Below are 6,991 nucleotides of genomic sequence, written 5' to 3' on the forward strand. Positions count from 1 at the left end.
GGTCCGGCTCCCGCCTTTTTTTTTAAATTCTCCCGTACGGTGGGCAGAGTCGACCAACGCGTGGAGTGCCTTTCAGCGAGCCCCGTGGAGGCTTGCCGCTCTGCCATCGGCGGAGTAATACGTAGTAATCCGTAGTAGCAAATAGACCGCGCGTATTTTTATTTCTGCGGGCTTATTTTGCGGCTATATCTTCTGCGAATAACACGGAAACCTAAAAAACAAAATAAAGCGAAAGCAAAGCCTACACGGAGCTGGCTGAAAGGCACTCCACGCGTTGGTCGACTCACTGTATTTTGTTCTTTGGGTCTCCTCGCGGTGTTTCGTCGCGTTTTTTTTTTTCGTCCTTCCTCTCCTCAGTTGCTTGGGTCGTGGACGTAGTCGTCCGGAGCGAAGCGTCTTCCGCAAACCACCACATTCTTGACCGTTGTGTCAGGAAGGCCGATGCGTTGGAGCCAGACACGACTCAACACATAATCTCCTGGCAATCTGGGCCGGATCGTGATTCGACTCCAGTCGCTGCGTGAGCAGCCAACAACGAAACGGCGTCGTTGCATTTTCTCCGCACACTGAACGATCCAGAGGCGCGATCGGCTCGACCACCGAAACTTTTTAGCGAGCGAATCCTTTCATACATCTGTTTGTCAACCCCAGTTAGCGAGCCACCTTTTCAATGCTCTTTTTTTTACGCCTCCCCATCTTTTCACGGCCGGAGGGCCGGGAGTTGGTTTTGTTCGGAACACACGGTCGAGCGGTCGAGTGTGCGAGCGAGGGAAAGCGTCTACTACACACGACACGGTATACGCACAGAACTCGCTGAAGCATACATGAACTAACTAAAATCTTGTTTTGGGGGGCTTGCATGAAGGAAAAAAAGAACTGAGGAAGAAGCGAGCACGCAGAGGGCTATTTCGTGTCGTGACCACGGCGGGGGTACCGACTTTCTCCCTTTCACTATTTTTACTTTTTATGACTAGGGTTCAAGGCTGTCGCCGGACGCTCCCTCCTCAGTTCTTTTTTTTTTCTTCATGCGGGCTTGTAGGCGTGTGCCAAAACGGAAGGCGCTGCGGAAAGCGTTGCGCAGACGACGCGACGCCCCAGCTACGCCCACCTTCGCGCGTCAGTCAGAACAACGCAGAACCACTGATCTCCACTAGGTGGCTGGATGCCGCGTTACCGCTTTCCGAGACGAGCGCGAGTGAAGCTGCCGGAGGTTGGACGGCTTGTCCCGGAAGTCGGGTGTCTGCTGTGTATTTCAATGCAAGAAGTCGCGACTTTCGCCCTTTCGTTCTCAGTTTTTGCGTTGTTCTCGTTTAATGTCTGCTATTATATTGTTACGGATCTTATGCCGGGTCGCTACGCAGTTTACGCCCGGCCGCGCAGAGGAGAAAGTGAAGAAGGAAGACGAAGGGCGCAGGGAAGGAGAAGAGGACGACGAAGGGGCGCGCACTCGAGACTGGGACTGGCTCGAGTGCGCGCCCCTTCGTCGTCCTCTTCTCCTTCCCTGCGCCCTCGAGACTGGGACTGGCTCGACCAAAAGGGTATCCATTAGCTTGGTACCAATTTGCCTTCTTTGGGCTCTCCTCACTGAACCCTGGCCAATCCCCCGTCGTGGGTATGTGCCATGCCACCAAGGCAACAACAACAACAACGACTGGCTCGATGCTGGCCGTTCACCGTTTTACTGTTTGCTCCCATATCCCCGTTCATCCTGTAAATAAACCCATTCCCTTCGTCACAATATGAAAGGAACAAGCAAGCTGAACGCGAGAAATGTGAGCATTGTGTGCAGAACCCTCTAATTTCAGAGAAACCGAAGAAAACAGTCATGCATGTCTCACCCTGCCGCGGCCAAGGAGTATGTGCATGAAACATATATTGTCACCGTACGCCGGTAGTGTTCTTGCAGCCAGAACAGTACTTGGCAAGAGCACCAGACCACAGCCGCCCGACTCTAGAGCCGAGCAGAAGACGATGAAGTCCGGCGCGCGGCAAAGGACAAAGACCGCACGGGGGCGCCGTTAGAATGTCTTTTTTTTTTATTCGAGCTGTTTGCCATCAGGCATAATGAAAAAGGAAAGAAAGTTATAAAAAGAAGTGCAAACAAGCCTCGCTTAAAAATAAGTGTGACGATAGTTGACGCAAAATCAGAGAGTGCCATCAATAAATAAATAGCAGCGCAAGGAGACAAGGACAAGAAGAGACAACAAGGACGGCGCTTGTCTCCTTGCGCTGCTATTTATTTATTGAAGTCATGTACCAACACGCCCAATTTTCCGCGTTAATCAAGTGCCATTCTTCTTGGCGACTAGCACAACGGGCAAAGCTCACGGGCTTGTTGACGGCTGCATAACCTCGTCGCGGAGCATTTCTTCAACCTGCCTCCGAATCACCTCCCGTTCTTAGGGTGGCATAGGGGTGGTGCTGTATAGGCCTTTCGCCTTCATCAACTACAATGTGATGTTTAGCGACCGATGTTTGCCGGACTTTAGAAGAGGTCGCAAAGCAGTCACAAAAAGAGTCGAGGCGATGTTTCTGATCAGCGGTTAGGTCAGGGTTCACATCAGCCATAACGGGTGCGTCAGACGTCACTTCATGGGCTTCGTTGAACAGAGATAACGTGCAGTGGGCGACTGACTCATTACTTTCATCGAAATAGGCTATGGTTGTTGCTTGCGGCAAGTGGCGGTATTCGGTGCTAAAGTTGGTAACAAAAATCTTGGAGCGAAATATTGGAGTTGGAGCGAAACGACACCCCGCCCAATTAACGCAGACTTGTTGGCTCAACATTAACAACAGGTTAGCGTCCGCAATCCCGTGAGGCGTAAATGAGTTGGAGCACTCCACCGTAATAAACAAACTGTCGGCGATGGCACACTGAATTGAGAACGTCACAAAAAGTTCGCGGAGATTGATTATCGCACCGTGTTCCCGAAGAAAATCAAATCCGAGGATTAGGTCCTTCGAGCACTGAGTCAACACAGCGAAACAGCCAGTGAATCTCTATTCTAGCGGTGCAGACGCCAAGCGGTGTCACCAGATGGCCTCCAGCTCTCCGGATATGCGTTCCAGGCAAGGTGTCAGAACTTTCCTCAGGACAGTCAACAGAGCACGACTAGTGACGGAGAAATCGGCGCCGGTAACTACTAGAGCCGTCATGTGGCAGCCATCAACGACGATCGGGATTTCAGCCGAAGCTTGGTCACCTTCAGGAAAATGCTGTGTGTAGGAGGTCGGACTAGGGGGTCGTTCTCGCCATCGAGTTGGGGCGTCAAGCGGAGGCGTCTCTGTTCGTCGAAAGGTCGTCGGACTTAGGGGTCGTTCGGGTTACCCAATTGAAGCGTCAGTTGAAGGCGTCTCTGTGTGCCGAAAGGTCGTCGGGGCGTGGGGTCGGAGGTCGGGTCGCATGCTAACGTCTGTGAGCGGAGGATGTTCGTCATTATGACTAGTGACGGCGGCCCGTTTTCCCCGCGTGGGCTGGAGGACTGCCGGACGTAGGACTGGCGTGTTCGTGAAGACAACCGTCGAGGCGACGGTGACCCGGACTGACGTTGGACAGTGGACGCAGGCGGGACGTTGGCCTCCAGGTACTGGTCGATGGTCGTTCACCATAGCGTGGCGGGGGTACGTCTGGCGAAAGGCCGCGCAGGCCAATCCGGCGGTACGGACAGTGACGACGGATGTGGCCTGCTTCGCTGCAGTGAAAGCACAGGGGCGTGTCGTTCGGCGTGCGCCATATCTTTGCCTTGGTGACGGGTGGGCGGTCGTCTGGTAGCGCTGTCACATACGGGAATCGGTGGGACGGTGCGGTAGGGGCAGGAGAGTAGAACGCCGGTGGTGGTGGCGCAGGCCTGCGCAATGCTTCGCTGTATGTCATGACATACGGTGCTGGCGGTTGGGGAGGTGGAATTGGCTGCACCGTACGGCGTATCTCGTCACGAACAGCATCCGAAATGGCGGCAACACTGGGAGGCTGCTCCACAGAGCGAAGCTTCTGCAGGTCTTCGCGGACAATACTTCTGATGAGCTCATGGAGGGTGGCATTCTCGTCCACGGGCTTCGGCATGTGGCACTCCACCGCAGTGATGTTTGCGGGACGGCCGTAGTGCGCAAACCGCTGTTGCAGGGCGTGCTCCATGCCTGCCGCTTCCCTGGCAAAATCGGCGACTGTAGCCGGAGGATCGCGCACGAGCGCGACGAACAGCTGCTCTTTCACTCCCCGCATCAGATGGCGCACCTCTTGGCTTCCGACATCGAAGAATCAGCGCGGTTGAAAAGCCGGATCATGTCCTCCATGCACATCGCCACGCTCTTCTTTGGCTGCTGCGCTCTTGATTGCAGGGCCAATCCAGCACGCTCTTTCCGTTCGTTGCTGCTGAACGTATCCAGCAACTGCCGCCGGAAGCCTCGCCAGGTGTGGATGGCGGACTCGTGGTTTTCGAACCATGTCTTGGCGGCGTCCTGCAGGGCAAAACAGAAGTTCCGAAGCTTGCGGTCCCCGTCCCACAGATTAAATTCAGCGACTTTGTCGTACCCGTCCAACCAGCCATGCACATCCCCAAACTTGTAACCATGAAACGCCGCGGGCGTACGAGGCGTATGGAGAAGTAGCGGTGGCGAACTCACAGAATGCTGGATGGTCTGGCTGGCCGCCGTGGAGGTCATCGCGCGGGGTGGCGCGGTGAGAGGATTGTACTCCGGGGCTAAGCCTCTCAAGCGGCGGCTTGACTTATGGACAGGTGTCGTGTCCAGTCGGTGTGGCTGAGCGCTGGAGGTTCCTGGATCTCCTCGTACATGGATGGATACCCAGCACCTCCACCAAAATGTCACCATACGCCGGTAGAGTGTTTTTACTGCAAGAACAGTACTTGGCAAGAGCACCACAGCACAGCCGCCCGACCCTACAGCCGAGCAGAAGACGACGAAGTCCGGCGCGCGGCAAAGGACGAAGACAGGCCGCACGGGGGCATAGAGTTTCTTACTATTACCTAGAGGGAAAGCTGGCAAGCCGTCTATGGGAGTTTGCATGGAGACCCCACGTGACCACCTCAGCCACCATGGGCGCTCAAAGCATCATGGGGCGGTGAGCTACTTGTTGCGGAACTGTAACTTTTGGCCAAAAAATAATAAAAAAATAAAGCTCTTTGATAGCTACAAACGTCCTAACATTCAATATCTTGTCTAATGATTGCAACAAACGAGCAGAAAAGCATTTAAGTGCAAAGTTTGCCTAAAATAAGACATGACTAGCTTTCCTATTGGCCAAGTGATGAACACTAAAAAAACTAATATTTCGTAATTAACAGGCGCACTTTTAAAAGTAAATATGTTTACAAAAAAAATGTTGTTGTTTAGATACTTTAAGAGGTTTTTTAATGGTATTTCGGAAGAGTAAAACCTTTTATTGGCGTCGTGTGTCGTCGCGTCTTCACTACTATGGTTTTTGCACACTGCGTTCGCGCGAAAGTCGTCTGCGCACACACGAACTACGTTTTCGGAATGAAACGCCTTAGTACTGCCACTCTGTGTTCCCGAAAAACTACGACTGTGCCGCAACAAGTAGCTCACCGCCCCATGATGCTTTGAGCGTCCATGTTGGCTGAAGTGCAGCGCCGCCAGCTTTCCCTCTAGGTAGTAGTAAGAAACTCTATGCACGGGGGCGCCGTTCGAATGTCTAAAATAAGTGTGGCACTATGTTCTTGTCTGTTTCTTGTCTTCCGAGCGTAAAGGAGAAGTAGTGGAATGACGATGACGCTAGGTCATCTTAAAACCGAATTTTCGTGCAGCAAAGAAAAGGCGCACGGCGCGAGATGAACGACTGACAAGAAAGACGAATGCTGCAGTGCGCGTGAGAAGCGCTGTTGGAAGTCAATTACACCAAGCACAACGAATTAAAGCCCATTCAGGCTTGACTTGCTACAATACGAAACAGTACATGACACGCTCCGTCGAAAAAGCAGTACCATACCTTTTGGAGGCGCTAATGTAAACCAACCGAAGACCATCGACACCTCACTAGATAGTACCCTAGCCCTCACTCCGGTTCGGTCTAAACAGAATTCGGTGAAATGGTCGCTGCAAAGTCAGTTGCCTGGTGAATGTTACCGCCTATTCTTTCTTATATTTATTCCCCATTGATAGCATAACTTGGGCTTGAGCGTAGTAACAAGCATCGCAGTAAAGAGCAGAGTTGGCGAAGCTAGCGCAACGAAACGGCACAGAGTTGAACAGGCGAAGCTCCATACTTGCTGTGTGTAGCGACGTCCTGTCGTCTGCTAGTGTCGTCCCAATGCGATGCAATGGACCCTTATTTTTTAGACGTCTTTATCGAAGACTTCGCGGTCTCCTCGTTCAGTTGACGCCGCAACAGGTAGGCATTGCCATGTAAAAAGACGAGAGCGGCGAAAAGACGAAATGCTAAGTGGGAAAACAAAACTGGAACTGAAAAACCGTGCTGAGGTTCGATTTCTTGCACTGTCAAAGGCTGACTTCCGGGACAAGGCCGCTTACTTCCGGTGGCTTCACTTTCGGGTGCTCAATGCGCCATCCAGCCCCATAGTGGAGATCAGTGCGACGCACCAATGGAATGCCTTTAGCGAAAGTGTTCCGTATGACGTCAAACGAGCCAGAGTAGAGGACGAGGACGTTTGCTTGTGGAAGGAAAGAACGAGGGGGCTTTGATTTGAATTTTTACAGCTTTTCGGGGCGTGCTTGGCTCTAGTAATTTGCAGAGGTTATCTTCGATGCCTCACCCATGCAATGGGCGCGTTTTAAAAAACGTTCGGACCCTAGGCAGGTGCCCTTTAAATGACCCCAGGTGGTCGAAATTTTTGGAGCTCTTCACTACGGCGTCCCTCATAGCCTGAATCACTCTGGAGTGTTAAACCTCGATAAACCAGTAAACCTAAACTAACGTCTGCCCTTCTGTGGGTTTGGCAGGTACGCATGATGGGGCTGTTGACTGCACCCAGCATAGCGCATTGGTCTGTCGGCA

Source organism: Amblyomma mixtum, chromosome 10, assembly GCF_055824585.1.
Source record: "Amblyomma mixtum isolate Tamu chromosome 10, ASM5582458v1, whole genome shotgun sequence".
In the NCBI taxonomy this organism is placed as follows: domain Eukaryota; kingdom Metazoa; phylum Arthropoda; class Arachnida; order Ixodida; family Ixodidae; genus Amblyomma; species Amblyomma mixtum.